The sequence below is a fragment of the Peromyscus eremicus genome, chromosome 4 (assembly GCF_949786415.1).
Source record: "Peromyscus eremicus chromosome 4, PerEre_H2_v1, whole genome shotgun sequence".
NCBI classification, from domain to species: domain Eukaryota; kingdom Metazoa; phylum Chordata; class Mammalia; order Rodentia; family Cricetidae; genus Peromyscus; species Peromyscus eremicus.
Genome location: NC_081419.1, coordinates 132,083,566 through 132,104,262, shown reverse-complemented (window position 1 = coordinate 132,104,262; position 20,697 = coordinate 132,083,566). Strand labels below are relative to the sequence as shown.

Sequence of the window (20,697 nt, the reverse complement as noted above, 5' to 3'; positions counted from 1 at the left end):
ATCCAGGAAGTATGTTGAGTGTGAGAAGAATCGGAGGCCAGGGGAAGTAGGGTGGGGCACTGAACTTCCCCAACATCTGGGCCACGTACCAAAATAGTTCTATTGTGACCAACAGGAAGTTAAAGGCCAAGGTACTGGGCCCTGGGAGAAGCAGGAACAGGCTGCTAAGGTGTTGTCACCTTGCCCCTCAGACCTTGAACTTGCCTATCATCTAGCAGAGTCTAAACTTGGCTCTTCTCCATGCCTGAGCCCAAACACGGAGATTGGCTCTAGGTTAGGCATGTGTCCTAAGGTGGCCCAACCAGAAACCTTTTCTTCCCACTGAGCCAGAAGACTGAGGGAAGGTGCTGCTGAAGGCAGTCTTCATGAAGCCCATGCTTGGACAGCACAGGACATGAAGGGGTCCTATAATCACTGAGTCGCTGGATTCCAGCTAGCCAAGCCAACAAACCCCATTTATTATGTAAGGCAGTTACCGATAACCCAGAACATCCTAACACTTGGCAAGGATGCTTTTAAAGATGCAGGGCTATTACCGCGATGTTACTGTGCTTTCTCCTACAATGGCCGTTTCTGGTTCAACGGGTCTTGATGGAAGGCCAGCCTTGAGGGAGGGCAGAAGGTCAAGGCTGGGCTCCTACAGTAGCCATGTCTGTTGAGTTGGGAGAAAGGACCCTCCCTCCACCTCCCACCCCCACTCCCACTCCCCCACCCCCACGGGAGCAGCTGATTGACACATCTTTGGAATCAAGCCTACTGGTTTGAGAAAAACAACACAAGGGAAGGTGAATTCAAACTGAAGAGACTTTCAAGCATGAGTCAGAGAGAGAGAGAGTTTCAAAGTTCACACTGTTAAAGAAAATGTTCGGCATTTTTTCCTGGTTCTCGGCTATTCTTCTCCGCTGTCTTGGCAGGCTCCGGAGGAAGGGCCATGAGTGCTTTTCTCCCGTGTTTCCTGCACTGCTGAGCACGAGGGGGAAAGAAAACAAAACAAACAGCCCTGGTGCCTCCTCCCAGCTCTCACTCGGGACCTGCTTTTTCTCTTAAAGGATGCGCACCCCCACCCACCCACAGTCCGTCTGAACAACAGCATCAATACGGAGACGCTCCACTCGTGAGCAAAGAGACTTCTGGGCCCTGGGTGCTCCAGATATCTGAATTAGAAAGTACCCCTGTGCCTCCGGGGCCCCGTTTTCAGGGGACTTGTTACACTGATTGTCCTACTCCTGTAGGGATGACCCTTTTAGACTCTGGGCACACTAACCATACACAGGCCTCCTGGTTCTAAATCTGATGAGGGACTAGGGTCCTCACAGGCTTGCTCCTCAACTCCCTTCTCCCAGGTACATTCCTTTATTCCAATCTCTGTATTGTGCCCCAGACCCTTGGCCTGAAGCCCATTTACAGGGTTTCAAATGTATGAGCAGGATCCATAACCCACAGGAATGGAGAATGGCCAGACAATCCATGGGCCGAGCTGTCTCAGGAAACAGAGCATGGTCAGCCATGGGGTACTAACGGTCTTTGTCTGGACTATCTGAGAATTCTGGTCGCTCCAGCTTCAGGCAGAGTCGGGCTCATGGATAGGTGGTATAAAAAAGCAGCATCAGCCTGGCATGAGAAAACCTTCTAATGCAAAAACAGGGGCCAGCCATGGAACCATGTTGGGGTCCCCAAGAACTCAATAACCACCCGTTAGACTGCAAAAAGACAAGAGCCAGTGGGGTGGCAGACAGGTTGCCCAGGAACCCCAACCCTGGCTGGACTGGGAAACCATCCTATCAGGAGAAAGGATTCTGCTGAGCACGTCTGGAGCCCCCACAGTTGACATAGAAACCTGTCAGGTCCATTTCAAGCAGAATGCTGTTTGATGTTTGGGATTGGCTCTCCTGTAAAGGTGACAAGGCCTCCTTAGGCTTCCAAGAAAACTTCAAAGGGGCCGATGGTCCAGTGGACGCAGGAAGCCCGCGGACATATCAATCTTCCACACTGGGCTTCTCATTAGACACTTGAACCCAGAGAAGCCAGACCACTTGTAGGAAAGAATGCCAGTGTGGGGAGGGGAACAGGGGACACACAGGAATGTGCAAAGGCCAGGGACACAGGGACAGACCTAACAGAATGCCTGCAAACACCCCATGTGCTCCCGTCAATCACACTCACCAGTCTCCCAAGGAGGCTTCTAGAATAGCTAAGTAGGAGGAAGTGGGGGTTGTATTACAAGCACAGTTCCTCCAGGATTGGGGGTGTCGAACCCCCACCCCTGTGCAGGAACAGAAAAACTCCCTCCGAAGCTAGAGGGAGAAGCTAGAGGGATCGTTTTTTTTTCAAAGCAGGCCACCTGTGGCCACAGAACATCCTCCTGGATCACAGGTCGTTAAACAAGGGATGGTTGTTAGTGATGGCTGTCAGTCTTGTCTGGATCACCTCCTCTGCGGTCCTCTCCCTCTCCTCAAAATTCTAGTCCTTGGTGTGGGTATATGGCTTAGTAAGCAAAACACTGTCTGCACAAACATGAGACCAGAGTTCTGATTCTTAGAACTCACACCAACAGTGCTCTGGAGGTGAAGACAGGGGACCCCTAGGTCAAATTGACTAGCTCAACTGGAAAGCTCTAAGTTCAAGTGAGAGGACCTGTCTCAGCATATAAAGTGGAGAGTGACAGAGGGAGACACTCAACACCAACCTTTAGCTTCCATGTGCACCCACATGCACATTAACACGCATGCACACATGTGCGCACACACACATATATACATGCAAACCAGACAGAAGGGCCTCTCAGATCCCAGGATCTCATTTGAACAATACAGAATCGCTATCACTTCAGAGGAGGACAAGAACCGAAGGTATCTCCAGCTCACCTACCCCTAGGGGCAGAATGAACTAGGCTCCATCGCCCTAAGGTGCTCAAGGCCAGGTTCTAGAAAGTGACTTCTTGAGCCAACTACAACAAAATGGCAGTACATACAGCCGACTGCCTTCTCTCCTCATACTGTCCCTGGAGGACAGAGACACAGCGTGTTGTTGAAGGCCCCCCCGATACCCTGATACCCTTCTCCATCTGGATGCAGAGATCCCTGGCTTGTCCATCCTCAGCACTGTGGGCTGCACAGGCTCCCTAGCAAAGAGGAAGAGCCCTCTGGTCCAATCACTAACAAGACTACTCTCTCTACTGCAGGCTCCTGGGAAACAGCCCTAGAGAGCTGTGGCACCCCCACCCCTGCCCCTCCTCCTGCAGCCAGGGGCAGGCTCAGCCAGTTGGGAAGTTGCCGGGATGAGGGTTTTACAAGACTTTTCATATGAACCATTTGCTGAGGTGTGTAGAATAATGCCAAGGAAGCAGTTGAGTTTGAAGATGGTCCTACCTGGAGGACTGGATGGGAGAGGGAGGGGCCAGAGTGAATCCAAGTTGATTCCAGCTTTCTGCCAGTCAGTGGCCCGATCTGGGATTCAAATGCAAAGTTTATGCACAAAAACAACAGCGGAAGGAAAGAAGAGAGACTCCCAAAGCACCTAAGCATTTTAAAAGATCGTCCACAGGAAGCACAAGATTTTAGAGCCGACAGCATTAGCAGTGAGACAACTAAGAAGACATATTGGTTAAGAAAGCAGACAGACCAATTCGCAAGCGAGAAGGTAACTGTCAGGATCGTTACAGAGTGAAACACACACTTAGCTCAGCTAAAGGGAAGCCTTTCAGGGCCTGTTATCTGTGCCCATGAAATGAACCCATGGAGAAAGCACGCCAAGAAACAATGGCAGCCTCTCCTCGAATTAGCACCCCTCCCCACATCAAGCTCCACCGTAACATCTCCTGGGAGTAGTGCGACAGTTCTGAAGATGTAGATATTGTCTCCATTTCAAAGAGGAGATGACTAGGCTGCAGCTATAGCTCAGCTGGTAGAGTACTTGTCTTGCATACATGAGGAGGCCCCGAGTTTGATCCCCAGCACCTCATACACTAGTTATGGTGGTACACACCTATAAGCCTAGCACAGCAGAGGTAGAAGCAGGTGGATTCAGAGCTCAGAGTCATCCTTGGCTATATATCAAATTTGAGACCAGCCTGGAATATATGAGACAGTGTCTCGAAACAAAACAAGAACAGAAAACAGACTGGGAGAGGTTAGGGCACTTGTAAGCAGGGCTGTGTCCCAGCTCTTCTGTGTCGGCCTCTCTTCTTTATCAGCTTGCCATCTGCTTGATGGATTGGTGCCTAAACCATTTGCTTGGTATGTTTAATATCTCCCCTGCTGGAAAATAAAAGGGAAAAAAGGCAAGCAAAGAAGATGAGCTCTGAAGTCTGACTGGTGAAGAACAATTCTTGTTTGTTTACTGGTTTTTGTTTTGTTCTGGTTTTTGGCTTTGTTTTGAGTCAGACTGACTAGAAATTGACTATGAAGCCAAAGATGACCTTGAACTCCTGATTCTCCTGCCTCCACTTCCCAAATACTGGGATTTCAGGCCTGGACTCTATGGTACTTGGCTAGAAGAGGGATTCTTAAGGGAAATAGATGAAATCCATGAAGAGTGAGAAATAGTTGATTCGAGTCAGAACTTCACTTAGTGTTAGAACTGACTGAATTTTAGGCTCAGGCAGGAAACAGTGTCCCTCATTCCAACCTTCATCTCCTGTCCCTTTCAAGGCCCTAGGGGATCAACCTCCATGGCCAAATATTCCCTTTCTGGTGAGTGACTTTTCATTCTCATTTCTCGGAACAACTCCTGGACCAGATTCACAACAGTGACTGTCTGATCCTCTCTTGCCTGGGACATGAAACAGGAGATTTCTAGAACCTCCCCAGTCTGATGAATTTTTTTTAATCCAAATGCAGGTTTTGAAGTTTCCGGGCACTGTACCTGTGACCTCCTGAGTTACCATGCAGAGACGCACGCGGTGGCGGCCTATGGGACAGCACTTCTGTCCCTCTCCTGTGATCTGCAGCCAGAGTTCTCCCCTTTGATTCCCTCCTCCTGCGCGTGCAGAACTCCAAGCAGACCTCGGCTTCACTATTCTCTTTGAACCTGAAAGTCCCATTGCAGGAAGCCGTGTTACTATAGCAATAGAATTCAGCTTCCTGAGTCAAAACCCAGGGCTCACTCTATTAACTATGGTTCTTTGCACTCAGATGTCTGGGGCACTCTCATTTCCCCTCAAATGATGGCATCTCTCTCTAGTTCCTATCTCTGGTCATTAACAAGTAACTAATTTGGAGGGGTGTGTGTGTATGTGTGTGTGTGTGTGTGTGTGTGTGTGTGTGTGTGTGTGTGTTGCGCCCGCACACGTCATGCTCACATACACATGTAGGGGGAAGGAGGGAGATCAGAGGTTGATGTCTGGTGTCTTACTCCATCATTTCCCACCTTATTTTTTGAGACAAGGTCTTTCACTGTGCCTGGAACTCACTGATTTGGCTAGACTGGCTGGCTAACCAATGAATTCCAAGGGTCCACCTGCCTCTGCCTCTCCAGCACTGGGGTTACAGGTGTGTGCCACCATGACCAGCTTTCACACAGGTTCAGGGTTCCAAAAACAGGTTCTCATGTGCAAGCACTTTACCAATTGAACCATCTCCACAGCCCTAATTTGGGGTTTTGTTCTGGCAATTTTCTCTGCCGATTCACTTTTATTTTCAATGTAAAACCTTATTTACTTAGTCAGCAAATGAGTGTTCATTGTCATCCACTGCACCAGAAGCAGGAAGGTGGGTGGTTCTGTGGGCTCCTGAATGGACAAAGCTGTGTTCAGCAAGATTGTGTAACAAGCCAGGGTAGTGCACTCCTGTTGGACAACCTTCCTGCCTACACACAACTGTGAAACCCTAGACATTACCCGTTCACCCTCCAAAGAAGAGCCTACTGGAAATTACCAAAAATCAGGCAGAAACTGGAGGGGACTGAACAGTTAAAAGACAGAAACAGCACAAGGCAACTTGTATTTTTTTAGCTTTTGAATGCGAGGGAATTTCCCTCCATCAGACCTGTGTGTGGCAGCTAATCTTTGTTTGCGTAAAGATTGCTCTCTTGTGACTTAAGCAATTAGAGGGCAAAATTCAGTCAGTGGCAGCTGGGAGGTGAAAAAAGGTATCCCCCTGCCTCCACCAAAAGATAGCGTTACAGGACAGCAGCCCTAAGCATTAAGTAGTGTTCTCATGGCTGAGCACGTGGTAGCACACACCTGGAGAGGGAAGCAGTAATTCAGGGTCACCATCAGCTCACAGTGAGTTTGAAACCAGTCACAGCTACCTGACATTCAGTTAAGGCAGAAAGGGGGCTGGGAGAGAAGCAGGGTGGGAGACTGTACCCAGTGCTTCATGGATGCTAAATATCCTGGAAAGATGCCAAGCAGTGCAAATCAGGCTCAAAGAAGTGACCAAGATCTCAGCTGTTGCACACTGTGCTGGCTCATTTTATGTCAACTTGACCCAGGCTAGAGTCATTTGAGAGGAAGGAACCTCAGCTGAGAAAATGTCTCCATAAGATGAGCTATAGGCAGGCCTTAGGGCATTTTCTTAATTAGTCGTCAACGTGGGAAGGTTCAGTCCATGGAGGGTGGTGGCCACCCTGGGCTGGTAGTTCTGGGTTCTGTAAGAAAGCAGGCTGAGCAAACCATGGGGAGCAAGCCAGTAAGCAGCACCCCTCCATGGCTTCTGCATCAGCTCCTGCCTCCAGGATCCTGCCTGCCTTGTTTGAATTGCTGCCTTGGTTTCCCTCCATGGACTGTGACTTGGGATATATAAGCCAAATAAACCTTTTCCTCCTCAAGTAGCTTTTGGTCACGGTGGTCACCACAGCAATAGTGATCCTAACTATAGTGCCTGCCCGGGGGATGCTGTTTGGAACTGGAGATTGGGCGAGCTAGTGGCCAGTTATTTAAAAATCTTTCTTTTCTGAGAAACACAATAGAATCCAGACTCTCTTCAAATCTTTACAAAACTCAGGATGTAATCTAAAATTACTATAACGGGGCTAGAAAGATGACTCAGCAGTTAATTGCACTTGCTGCTCTTCCAGAAGACCCAGGTTTGGTTCCCAGCACCCACATGGAGGCTCACTACCATAGTAACACTAGTTCCAGGCGGATCTGAGGCCCTCTTCTGGACTTTGTGGGCACCAGGCATGGTGCACATATGTACCTGCAGGCAGAACCCTCATACACATACAATAAAATTTAAATGAATTTTTTTTTTTCTGAGACAAGTTCTCACTATATAGCCCTGGCTGGCCTGGAATTTGCTACACAGACAACACTGGCCTCGAACTCACAGAGATCTACCTACCTCTGTCTCCCAAATGCTGGGATTAAAGGCATGTACCACCGTGCCTGGCTAATCACTCTTTAAAAATAGATAAACATAAAATAAAACTACTCTAAAATTAAAAATTGTTAAAAAGCCAGGAAAACATGACCCAAACTCGTGAGAAAAGGCCATCAGTGCCGTCTTCTCAAAATGAAACAGACGTTGAAATCAACAGGGATAAGGGTCCTTAAAGCAACCATCCTAGCTTTGCCCAAGGATGTAAAAGAAATGAGTGCTTGGAAAAAACAAGCGGTCTGAAACTGTAGGTGTATTAAGTAGGCAACGGTAGCACATGCCTGGCCTTCGCACACTGGAGAGGCAGAAGCAGGGTTTTGAGTTGAAGATCGTTCTGGGTTAGATAACAAGGCCTTGCCTCAGAAAGAAAGGAAGAAGGGAAGGAGGGAGGGAGGGAAGTGGGAGAGAGGGGAAGGGAGGGGAGGGGAGGGGAAGGGAGGGGAAGGAAGGGGAGAAAAAAGAAGAGAAGGATGATTAGGAGGAAGAAGAGGAGGAAGAATCGACAGAGAGCCAACATTACTAACCCTCCAGCTCCGCTCTCCTTTGTGCCTGTGTGAGCTGTGTTCCTCTCTAAGGACAGTTCTGCAGTTCTGCTATTCACTTTATCTTTTCTAGGATCTTCCTAGCACCTGGCTCTAGGTAAGCTTTGAAGAGCAAAACTACACCATGACCCCAAGTCAGATTATCTCTGATGGTATTTAGGCACACTACTAGTTACCTATCGTCTTCCCATCCCAGACAGGCCTTAAACAGGAAGAGACTTGAGTCTTTCCTGGTCTCTCCCCAGAACTTCAAAGGGCTCCAGCTCAGTCTCCAGAGCCATCCTGATGAGCCAAATGCACACAAAGCACACTCCTGAACATTCCCCTTCTCAGCAAAACGCCTTTCTCCGTGGAACTCCAGGCCAGGTCCATAGCGAGCTCCTGCCACAGGCGACCCTGCAGCCATTCCTCATTCCTGCTAACACTTTTCAAACCAAGCACAGCTCTGCCTGAATCACCTGGAGATGCTGTGAGTACACACCCAAATCCGGAGCAAAACCACAGAAAACAGCAACAGTTCTGCACAGGTTCCCGTGCCCTGAGTGGGGTATACATTGGTGCAAACACATTCTTAAAGACACTCAGCAATATCTTACAAATGTGAGTAAACACACTCCTAAATTCAGCAATTCCATCCCTAGAACAGACTCAACAGAAGGTCCTACGTGCAGTCGCTAAAGGGCGTTTATCAGAAAGCTGACAGAGTCATTTGTAATAGACCCAAAATATAAACAATTCAAAATGGGGCTGGGGAGATGTTCAAGAGCACTGGCTGCTCTTCCAGAGGACCTGGGTTGGATTCCCAGCAATCACGTGTCTGCTCACAACTGTCTACAACTCCAGTCTCAGGGGAATTCGGTGCCCTCTTCTGGCCCTCAAGCACTCTGCACACGTGTAGTACACAGCCATGCATGCAGACAGAACATTCATACATTAAAAATAAATAAATAATCCAAAACATCCAGCAACAACAGCATAGTGGGTGAGTGCTGTATCCCTGTAATAGAGTGTCATACAGCAGTGGGAATGAACACTATCCAGTCATCAAGAATAGGGGTGAGGCACAGAAACAATGTTAACCAGTATTTTTTAAACACATAAAGGATGCCTAGCGTATGATTCCCCTTATGTAAAATTCAACAAGAAGAAATAACTGTTAGCAAGCAGGAAGGTAGTGTCAAGGAAGAGTGACTGGACAGAGGCAGAACAGCTGGGGTACTGGGAATGTTCTATGTCTTGAATAGAAAATGAATGACACAGATGTGTTCAGTTTGTGAAAAATCCACTTAAAATGTATATCTTTCCTAGGGATGAAACGGGTATTAAAATGTATATATTTTCTGAATGTAGATACTCATCATTCATGTTGTTTTTAATACAAAAATAAAAACTTAAAAGCCTAAAGCCAGTGCTGGGGAGGTAGAGACTAGCAGATCTGTAGAGATCATGTTCATCCAGAATAGCCAAAACCATGAGCTTCAGGCTCAGTGAGAGACCCTGCCTTAAAAAAAAGAGGTGGGACTGAAAGCATAAAGACAATCGGATATGTGGCCTCCACACACATCCACAAACATGCACAAATGCACATCTGCAGACAGACACACACACACCACTGCTGGCTTGTTCTTGTCATTGTTGTTTGTTTTTGTTTTGCTGTTATTGTTTTTCTTCATTTTAAAAAGAAACCCAACAAGATGGCTCAACAGGTAAAGGCACTTGCCACAAGTCTAGTCATCCAATTCCAATCCCTGGAGCGCAGGCAAAGGAGAGAAGCCACGCCACAAAGTTGTATGTATTTTCCGCATTGCTTTTCTTTTTCCATAATGAATCATTACAAGTTTTAAAAGAACACTGGTGTGTGAGAGTGCCACCTTGGCACATTCTAGGTTAATGGGTCTGAGGTACAGCCAGGAATTGATAGGTTTAAAAGTTCCCCAGGTGGGTGTGATGTGCCTCCAAGAACCACCATGTCAGGACTTGGCAACCATCCCTGCTGTTTCTTAGAGCAGAAAGTTCTAATTCCCCAGAAGGTCTAAAGCAAGACCTTTCTGTAGAACATGAAGGGCACCAGAGGATGCTAATGTGTTCAATGTGGAAAACAGGCTCCATGATGAAATAATGTCCTTGTCCTTGGAATTATCACCAACTGCATTCCTGACACCAAGCTGAGTGCTTTACCTACTCTGTCAGATTTCGTGCTTATAACAGGCCTTGGAGAAAGGTACTTTTTTTTTAGTTGTGTGTGTGGTGGTGCACATACATGCAAGCACACCCAAACACGGACGGCAGAGGAATACATTGAGTGTCCTGCACTTTCACTCTCCCCCACAGTCACTCGAGACAGGGTCTCTCGCTGATCCTGAAGCTAGGCTGGTACCAGCAAGTGCCAATAACCTTGCCTCTGCCTCCCACAGTGCAGGTCTTACAGGTGTACAGGGGCATGCCTAGATGGGAATCCAAACTCAAGACCTCATTCTTACACAGTCTTACTGTTCTTACACAACCTCTTACCTCTTTGGAATTGGTTCGTTTAAGTTCTTTGCACCCTCATCTCTGACAGGTTTAGAACAGCTCTAGTTTCGTGTTGTATTTGCCCTGCCTTGGTTGTTAGAATAAGAGCAACAGTTTAAGACTCTCAACAGTCTTATCAGAGGCAGCACTTCCATTTATTGAGTCTTTATTTTATGTTTTGTGTTTTCATCTTCCCAGCCTTTGTGTTTGTTTGTTTGTTTTTGTGAGACAGAGACTCACTATGTAGTCCAGCTGGCCTGAAACTTGCCAGGTAGACCAGACTGGCCTCCAATTCATAGAGATCTACCTGTCCTTGCCTACCAAGTACTAGCATTAAAGGTGCATGCCACCTCTCCATGCCCAAACTTTCATTCCTAACCACTGCTCAAGCTGCCTCTGCAGTCGGGGCTTGACTGCAGAGCTTAGAACCAGGACCTTCGTCTTCTGCTCAGTATCGGGGCTTTACAGTGAGCTCTGCATCATGGGCCGAGCAACATCATAAAATAACAAGTGGGTTCCCTTCCAGCTGATATCCTCAGCTGCTCATTGCCTTGAGCCATCCCAAGTGAGTGAATAGATGCCTGAAACCGGGAAATGTCTAGCTCAGGCTTGGCTGCCTCTGAGTATGTGAAAAACCCCCCTCCAGCTGGACAAGCCCCTTCTTTTTGCATAGGAGGCCCCTTTAAAAACCACAGGAAGATCTCTGATACTTCTTTACTGAGAAGTGCTCTGTGCTTCTGATCCACCAGAGTCAAGCATACCACCCACATCCAACCTTTGTGACCTCCAAGAGTGTGAGTTTTGAAAGCAAGCCCTCTGCTCCCCCAATCTCTGTCTTTCTGGACTAGCGTATGGTTCTTCCCACATGGGAGGGATAAGAAATCACTGCAGGCTTCAGATTTACCTGCAAAACCTTTCTCAAATGAACCCCATTAGCAAACGTGGAAACCACCAAAAAGCCTAGTTTGGAATTGTCCCTTCCTAACTTCCTGCCTTGTCTGCTGCTCCCCAGGTAGCCGCATCGTTTCTTTGATTATCATCAAGAGCCCCAGCCCCCACCCCGACCCCTTCCCTATTCCCTGGGGAGTTTGAGACAGAATCATAGTTGGCCTTGATCTCATGATCCTTCTCAAATGCTGGCATTATACAGGCACACAGCCTTCAAGTGGTTTCCTTCTGAAGATGTCAACCCCCTCATTCCAGGTTGACACCGTCCATGCTATGTCTGGTGATCTCATAGGCACGGACCATGAAGCTAGGGCTGATCACTAGCAGCTGGCTTGGCACACTCGTGCCTGTGGTGCAACCTGAACCACACTGTGTTGCTCCTGTTTTATTCGCCCACCTCTGCCAACCCTAGATGAGATCAACCTAAGGGCAGATGCTGGCTTAATTTAATTTTATATTTAATCTGAAGCATAAGGACAAGTGGAATGAAGTTAACCATCTTTATAAAGGCATCATCCAATGGTCAAAAAAAATCACTCCAAAACCTGGCTCAGGTTAATTAACAGGTTGAGCAACCAAATATCCAAAATCCAAAATGCTCCAAACTCCAAAGCTTTTTCAGATCTTCCACGAAACCAGAAAGGGATAGTTTCACCCTTGACCTCCGAAAGGCTACAGTCAAACCCTGCGCACCAACCGTGTTATAATAGATTACCTTCTGGCTTTGTATACAGTGTCTATTAAAAACAGACAAACAAATGTGAAGCTAGGCATATGGTACAGGCCTGTCCTCCCAGCTACTCAGGAGGCTGAGGCAGAAGAGTCACAAGTTTAAAACCATCAAGGCTACTTATCAAAACTCTGTCACAAAATTAAAAAAAAAATGTAAAAGGGGTGCTCAGGGGCTGAGAAGACGGCCTGGTCAGTAAAGTGCTTGCTGCCCAAGCATGAGGACCTGAGTTCGATCCCCCAGCATCCACGTAAAAGCTGGCATGGTGATCTGGGCCTATAATCAACACTGAGGAGGAAGAGTCAGGAAGGGTCCTTGAGGCCTCTGGCCACAATCTGACACAGTTGGTGTGCTCAGCTGAGTGAGAGACCTTGTTACAAAGGTAAGGTAAAGAGTGACTGAGGAGCAACATACTGGATGTTGACCTCTGGCTTCCACATGCATGTATGCCCACATGCTCGAGCGTGTGTGTGTGTGTGTGTGTGTGTGTGTGTGTGTGTGTGTGTGTGCGCGCACACACACACACTCATAATGAGGGGTGGGTTATAGCTCAGTAATAGAGTGCTTGCCTATGTTCATTAACCCTAGATTCAATCCCAGTACAGAAGAGAAAGGAGAAGGAGGAGGAAGGTGAGGAGGGGGAGGGGTAAGAAAGAAGAAAGAGAGAGAGGAGGAGATAACAAATGAATTCATGTTTGGACTTGGGTCCCATCTGTAAGGCATGTCATTGTGTATTTGGAAATATTCCAAAATCTGGGGAGGGGGATGCAAAACACTCCTGGCCCTGGGCACCCCAATAAAGTTTCCCCAGCTGGTACCTATGAAGAAGTAAAGCACATAGTATCCGTGTGGGAGAAGGCAGGGGCAGCAGCCACACAGGGGGAAGGCAGGGGCAGCATCCATGCAGGGGGAAGGCAGGGGCAGCATCCACACCAGAGGAAACAAGTCAGCTAGAGCTGGCCCAGTTCTAACTGCAACAACATTTGCTTATGGGTGAATTAGGAGTGCTGTGCAAAGAAAAAACCTGTAGAAACCAAGATGCCACAATATGCTCTTGCTGCAGGAAAAGAACAAAAAGCCGTTTTTACAGATTTATGTGTATTCATGTCTGTCTGTCTGCATGAGTGTGTGTCCAGTGTGTGCCAAGTGTATGCCAAGTGTGTGCAGGTTCCAGGGGGAACCAGGGAGCCCAGTCCCCTAGAGCTAGAAGTTGTGAGCTCTACATCTACATGTGGATGCTGGGAATCGAACCCAAGTCCTCCAGAGCAGTATGCATTTTTACCCACTAAGCTGTCTCTCCAGTCCCTAGAAGCAATTTTAATCATCAACAAGGAACAACAAAATAAATGAGGGTGGATTTTTACCAGTGAGATTCTTCCTAACCTTCAAGACTCAGATAGACATACATGTGTTGGCATGTGCTCAGACAAGTTAGTTGAAAAGGAAATCTCAGAGGAGTGTGACCTAGATGTGTGAAGAAGAAAGAAAGATAAACATGTAAATGAATATGAGTTTGTGTGTGCATAAAAATGTACAGAAAGCTAAGCACAGGGGGATTCCTTCCGGAGAAGGGGATGAGAGTCTAGGGAGAGCAGTTGGGAAGTTTTACTTTACATTTTCCACATCTCTGTAGTGTTGGGGTTTAATGATGTGTTTGTATCTATGTATAATTAAAAAGCATAAAACATAGCAATAATAAAAAACCTTAATATTATATGTCAAAGGGAAAAAGAACCAAATGGAATCTTGGTTAAAATCATTCCTATTTCACTATAAAGCAAGAGGCTGTGTCCATCACGTGACATTCGCTCTCTGTCCTGTCCACAGGACAGCTGAGGATGTTAGTGATTCTAGAAAGCAACCAAGAAGGGCCAGGGGTGCTGAGGAGAGCGTGTGTTAGCGTGAGTTGCTTTTGCTTCAATTAGATGACAAGAAACAGAGCCAGCTCTGAAGGAGACACTGAACTAAGAGCTCACTGGACTGGCCACAGGCACCAGGGCCTCAACAGTACAAAAAGCAGGGCCCAGGGGCTGAGGATGCTGAAGGAAGCCATGACCATCAGCAACCTGGTGAAGAACAAGAATGACCCAGTCCCTGGGACATAACGACACAGTGTTCCCTGTCCCTCCGCGCTACAGCCATCCAGGACACACAGAAGCCCATGCCGACAGTAAGCCTGCGGGATTAATTTATTTATATCCATACATCCTGTTGCTGGGCAGACTCAGTATTTAATCATCTGCATCACATATTATTGCTATGCTTTCTTTACACACAGGGAAACTGAGGCTCGGCTATCCAAGACAAACAAGGAACATGCTCAAGATTGCAGTAGGTGGTGGAGGCAGGTGTGTCACCAAAGCCAGCCAAGGTCACTGCTAGTTTCCCCAGTCTGAAGAAAGACTAGAAGAGACTCACCCTGAGTGGGATGTCCCCACAGAGAGAAGAAAGCATTTTTACACAGCAATAAGCCAGAGAGTGGGAGCTGGGCATGTGGGTACAGTATTTGCCATGTAAGTGTGAGAGACAGAGTTTAGATCCGTAGAGCCCATAGGAAAATGAATACAGTATCGAGTGTCTGCAATCCTAGCTGGAGAGAGGAGGCAGATGAGAGAATCCTCAGACGCTTCCCAGCCAGCTAGTCTGGAGCATGCATTGGCAAAAAACAAGAGACCCGGTCTCCCAACAAGGTGCAAGGTGAGGACAAACAGCTGAGGTTGTCCTCTGACCTCCACATTTCCACATTCTCTCTCTCTCTCTCTCTCTCTCTCTCTCTCTCTCTCTCTCTCTCTCTCTCTCTCTCTCGTCAGCACATGTGGTAATGAAGGACAAGGGCTTTGAAGCCAGATGGACTAGATTCAAATCCTAATTGCCATTTGTTGGTAGTGTGACCTTGGGGATGCCATTGAGCCTCCCTGCCCTTCACTTTCCTGAGCAGTAGAGTCAGAATAGTAATACTGCCCTCACTTAGTTGACAGAGGACTGAAGAGTTAGAGGCATGCTCATAAAAACCACATGTTCATGATCAATTAAGAAGCAGGTGTCCTTCCCTCTAGGCAGAGACAACCCTGCAGGGCACAGAGCTTGGCAAGCAAGCACAAGCTAGATCCAGGCACCACTTTTAGCCAGGTGTCAATGGGCTGTGCACAACCCTGCATCAGGATCCAAGCCCTGCTGGACACCTACACAGGGTACCCATCCCCTCCGCACCCCCAGCTGTGAATCAGAATCTCCTGGAGTATTTTCAAACATACAGATTCCCAGGGGCCCGTTCGGACTGACTGTGGCACAGGGGAGAGGTGCTGGGGCCCAGGGATCTGTGTTTTTGGAAAAACCCCAGGTGACCAGATGGCCCAGGAGTGGTGCATCCCTAGACAAGTGCTTTCGGAAGCACTGTGAACTCAGTCACACCAGTTCTGGCTACTTGAGTTGTTCCCTGAGCCCAAGCATCCTGTCACTCGCATCTGGTCCCAGGCCTGGGCATACTTAACATCTGTGACTCTGAAAGCAGGCAGCAGAGCAGATGGCTGTGCAAACAGGCACAGGCTGAACTGTCTTTTGTGCTTGAGTGGTCCACGCCAGGAACCCTCACCTGTAGACTTGGGGTTCTCCAGATGCTTGCTACTCAGGAAAGTTTGTAAATCAGTAGTTTGGCACACACCCTCTCCCAGGAGCCTGTTGAGAGACGCAGCTGCTGAAGCCTGAGCCCAGCCAAATCAGACTCCTCTAACCCAATCAGTTTGAGGCATATACCCAGCAACCCTCCCCCTCCCTGAATTAAGTTCTAACTTCTACTTGAGGCAGGGAGGGTGTATGGGAGTAGTATCCTCTCTGTGGTCCAGGTTCCCACTCAGCAACCTGTGTGACTGAAAGTGAATCTTTGCTTTAACAAGCTGCTTATTTCAAAGTCCACATTAAAATAAGCCTTCCCAATACATTAGAAAAAGAGACAACACCGGGCTCAGACAATCCTAGGGCATAAAGTATGTCCTTCTTTTGAGCAGCCATAACCCCTGCTTCCTGCCCAAAGCCATCCAGAGACATCAAACAGCCCAAAGAAAAAGCGTGTCTTCCTGCTGGCCAGGCTTCAAGTTATCAGGCAGATTTCACACTGTAGCTTGACCTCATTAATCCAGGGCCTATCACATTGCCGTAAATGTCAGTGGAAAAACAGCCATTCAGTGGGTTTCCTTCATTCCACCAGAACGGGAACAAACAGGAAGCTGACAGCAGCTGCGCCCCAGCCTGGCAGATCCCAGGGCTCAGCTGACAGGGCGGTTCTTGTTAGCACCTATGGCTCCCTTTTCCCAGCCCACTTGAGAATCAAGATGGGCCTTGTGTCTGGCACAGCAATACAGTGGTAACACAGCCATGAGCCGTGAATTCAGGCCCCTGTGCACCTGCTCAGGGGGAAATAGCGTGCGCACTCTGAAAGTCTTTGCTCTGAATTACCGAGCGGCTGTTCATCATGCAGGTTCATCTAAATCTCTCCTGCCCATTCAAAACATCCTGTAAGCCAAACTCCTGGGACGCCAGGGTGCAGGAGGCCTTCCAAGTCCTCATTCATTCCTTTAATGCATATGGATTGCCTCCCAGGCTTTGAACATCACACTGGACAACTGGGGACACAGATGAATGAATTAGATACAGTCACTGACCTCAGAGGACAGAAAGTCTAGTGTAGCTGATCTCAGCCTTGACACTATTAACATTTGGGAGCCAGTAATTTTTTGTTTTGGGGTGCACGCTATGCACTTTAGAATATCCTATAGCCTTCCTGGTCTCTGTGCACTAGATGCCAATCATTACCCTTCTCTGCTTCTCTCCTAGCTAGTTCGGACAAACAAAACAATCTCTAGACACTGGCCAAAACCCTCTGCAATGGAGATCTACAGGTCTAGTGGCTAAAACAGAAGACTAGGGGCTGGAGAGATGCCTTGGCTGCTAAGAACGCTGTCTGCTCTTGAAGAGGATCCAGGTTTGATTCCCAGCACTCACCTGGTGGCTCACAACCATCTGTAACTCCAGTTCTAAGGGATCCGACACCCACTTCTGACTTCTGCTGGCATCAGGCATGCATGTGGTGCAGACATACATGCAGGCAAAACACTCATACACATAAAAATCGAGTAAATAAATCTAAAGAGGGAAAAATGTAAATAATTTAAAAAGAAAACTAAAAGGATAATGATCATTATATACTCTAAGTATGATTACAAACAGACCATAGGTAAAAATTTAGTAGCCATTATACCAATATCATGTACAGCTTTAAGAAGTCACACGAGGCATAGGGGTACGCCCCTATAACCCCAGTGCTCAGGCTGAACTAGGAAGACAGAGTTCAAGGCTAGCCTCAGCATATAGTGTGACTCATCACAAAAAAAAAAAAAAAACTTGGAAGCCCTTCACTTTACATGGGATTAAAATCCTTAGGAGAGCTCAGAATTCCTTATGTGTGTGTGTGTTGTATATACAGTATATATGGTCTGTATTCCCAGATGAAGAAATTGGAGCTCAAGGAAACAGAACTATTGCCCAAGGTCTAAAAGCTGGAGGAAAGCAGAATCAGAGTTCGAACTCTGAACTTAAACTTCTATCATCATGGAAAAGGAAGAGTTAAACATTTGTTTGGATGTCGTCTGTCTATAGGCAGGATCTATAGTCACATGATATTCTGGGCAGTCATCCTAAAAGACTCATTCCTCCCTGGGGCCACCTTGGGGCTTGGTCACCACCTGCCCCATCAATCAAGCTGCAAGGCACATCTGTGGGACTCTGGTGGAATTCCTTCTGGATTCTGATATATCCAGGAACACATCCCCCCACAGTCACTTGCACTCAGCAGTTTCCCAAAAGTCAGGGCAGGTTCTAAGAGCATACCCTACGGTGACCCATCATAAGAGGCCTACTGCCCAGCACCAAGGGGCACACAAAGTCAGAGAAACTATACTCTGTGCAGCCAGCTTACATAGTTACAAAGAGCATGTAGGAGAGCACATGACATCCTTTCTTTTTCTTCAAGGTCTTACTATGTAGCCCAGGCTGTCCCTGATTTTGCTGTCCTCCTGCCTCAACCTCCGGAGTGCTGAGATTACATACATATCCCACCAGGCCCAGCTGGCCCATAGCATCTTTGAAGACTTTGGCATGGGGGAACACATTAGGCAGAGGAAGGTAAGCTCTGTGCTTGCTGGAAGGAACCAAGAAGTAATAGAGAGAATGCTTCAGCACAAAAGCACGGCCCAGCTCTTCCTCCCATGCAGAAATCAATCCTGAACTTTCCTGGGTACTACAGTCAGACAACCTTTTGCAGGGAGCCTCCACCTGACAAGGCCGTGGAGGGCCGCTTCGGGTCAGCGAGCGTTGAACCATGCACCGCCCCTGGCGGGATGACCTCTGACTCCTTCCCCATGTTCCTACCAAGACCTGCATCACACTGTGCTGACTGGGCTCCAGCAGCAACTCCCACCCACAGCTCCCCAAAGCCATCCAGAGCTTTCCAGCCTGTACACTCTAACACACACAGTTCTCCGTGCATGGGTACCCACCCCTCCATTACCCACCTCTTAAAAATTAGCACTGAAGAGAGCAAATGTGCTCCCACAGTAAATCTAGTCCACCTGTTATTGGTAATAATAGACTAATAATAATAGTAACTAACATCTGTGAATACTTATTCATACAAGGATAGCCCCAAGCTAAGTCTTTACCTACGGTATCTCTTTTCTGCTCACTTCACCGCCCCTAGCAGGCAGCTTACCTGCATGGGAGAGAAGTCACCTATGGGCACCCATTGACAGGCACAGTGTGATGACTCAAACTTGCTCTCAGTCCCCACTTCTTACTATGGAAACTTTGACCCCACCAGGCCCTCTGTCTCTGCAAGCCTGCCTCTTCCCCTAGATGAGAAACCCCCGAGCTGCCTTGGTTATGAAAACCCTTTGCTAAGCACAAGGTATGTACAAGGGACCCGGGAAGAGGTCATGCAGAAGCCTAATTCCTAGGACAGTGCCCACTTCCCAGGAGACAAGCTGAGGCTTTCTCAATCCCAAGAACTTCGGGCAGAAAGAAGTGCTAATTTCCTGTAACAGGGGAGGAGGCAGGGTCCTTGAGGGCCCAAGAAAAGGAAGAAACAGAGGTGCTAGTGACGAGAGTCACTTCCTGCCTGCCTACCGGCACTCCACTAAACACTTCTACGTTCTATTATCTCACACAGTCCTTGGAGCTCCCATGAAGATGACAATTGTGGGATTCTTATTACCCAGAGGAGGGGCGTGGGGTTGACGAGAGAGCTTTACACAGAGTCCCAAGGCTTTTAAGCTTAGAGCTGTTGTTTCAACTAGACTCACACAGCTTCCCTGATGTTAGGTACTTTCATACTTTGATAGCTTTCTGTGATAGGTTTGTGCATGCTTCCCCTCTCCCAAGGCTGATCTCTAAGATGTGTTGAGACAAGGGCTGTCCTGGTCTGTGATGGCGGGTGTCAGTTGGGACCCACTGTCTGCAATTGCTACAAGCCTGCTGGGGGCTGGGAGCACAGGGAGTTAGGTTGGGAGAAGGGGTAAGGTCAGCAAGAGAGGGGGTCTTGAATCCAAACCCAGCACTTGAATCCAGGCTGCCTCTGCAATCTGCTGACCCGTGTTCGCTCAGTTGCTATCGGTCAGAACCAGTTCACTGAGGCTTTAGAGCTGGGTTTCCACAACACAGGACAGATGATTAGCTCAAAGTAGCCCCACAGGAAATCATTTCCCTGCCTCAGCCTCCCCTCCCTGGCCCTTGACTGGGGCGCATGAGAACACTGTACAGCAAGATTAGAATTTAACCTCTCCTCCTCTGGCTCCCTGGCTCCATGAACACAGAGTGCAAAGTCTGTGCGGGCACCAGACACTGGCCTTGTTTACCTGGTACTTCTAGAACAGGAAACATCCCATCACAAGGGGACTTTCAAGGAGCCTTTGACACCTGAGCCACAGATGAGGGTCAGCTAGAAACCAAGGAATCTTCTTAAAGGAAGCCATTCCAATGGCTGGGAAGAGGTGGGCGGTAGACTGTTAGGTAGACTCGAGTTGACAGTCTAGTTGGCATCTTGCCCGCAGCATCCCAGGGACTGGGGCAGAGAAGACGGGATCTGGGTGACAGGTGGGAGAGAAGGTGGTGGGAATGTGTGTGGGAAAGGCCTTGCAAGCAGGCAGCTCGCTGGAAGGAGTCACCGCTCCCCACCGCCTCCTGCAAGCTGGCTCTTTGTGACATAACTGAGGGAGGAAAAGTGGAAACCCCACCCCCACCCCAGCCCCTGCAGAACCACCCACCAGGGCTCCACTTCTGCACCTGGCTAGGGGACACGCCCCGCTCAAACCCTTACAGAAGGCGGGTTTGCCTAGAAGGGTCATCCATGATGCTCCGCTGCACCAAGAGCTTCTTCACTCGAGGCCTCTTGGTTACCCTATCGCGACCATTTGCCCCACTTCTTACAGATCAGTGGTGATGGGGAACCCAGTGCCGGGCCCGCAGGCAGACGACAGTTTCCGGCTGAGCTGGGCTGAACTAGCCTGGAAGGAGAGCTCACTCTCCATGGAGGTCGTTTCACAGGATAGGGCGCACAGGGAAGTCCCCTCACGCCACCCCTGAAGGCCCGGGGCTACCG

General features: G+C 48.2%; 1 protein-coding gene across 1 annotated transcript in view; it reads right to left on the bottom strand.

The window, feature by feature from the left end:
• The window catches only part of Ppp1r16b (protein phosphatase 1 regulatory subunit 16B), a 98,953-nt gene extending 78,696 nt beyond the window's left edge, over nucleotides 1–20,257 (bottom strand). Inside the window, exon 1 of the mRNA XM_059261830.1 lies at nucleotides 19,955–20,257. The gene's annotated coding sequence lies outside the window, so the exon portion shown is untranslated. The remainder of the gene's footprint in view (nucleotides 1–19,954) is intronic.
• Nucleotides 20,258–20,697: the final 440 nt, after the last annotated feature.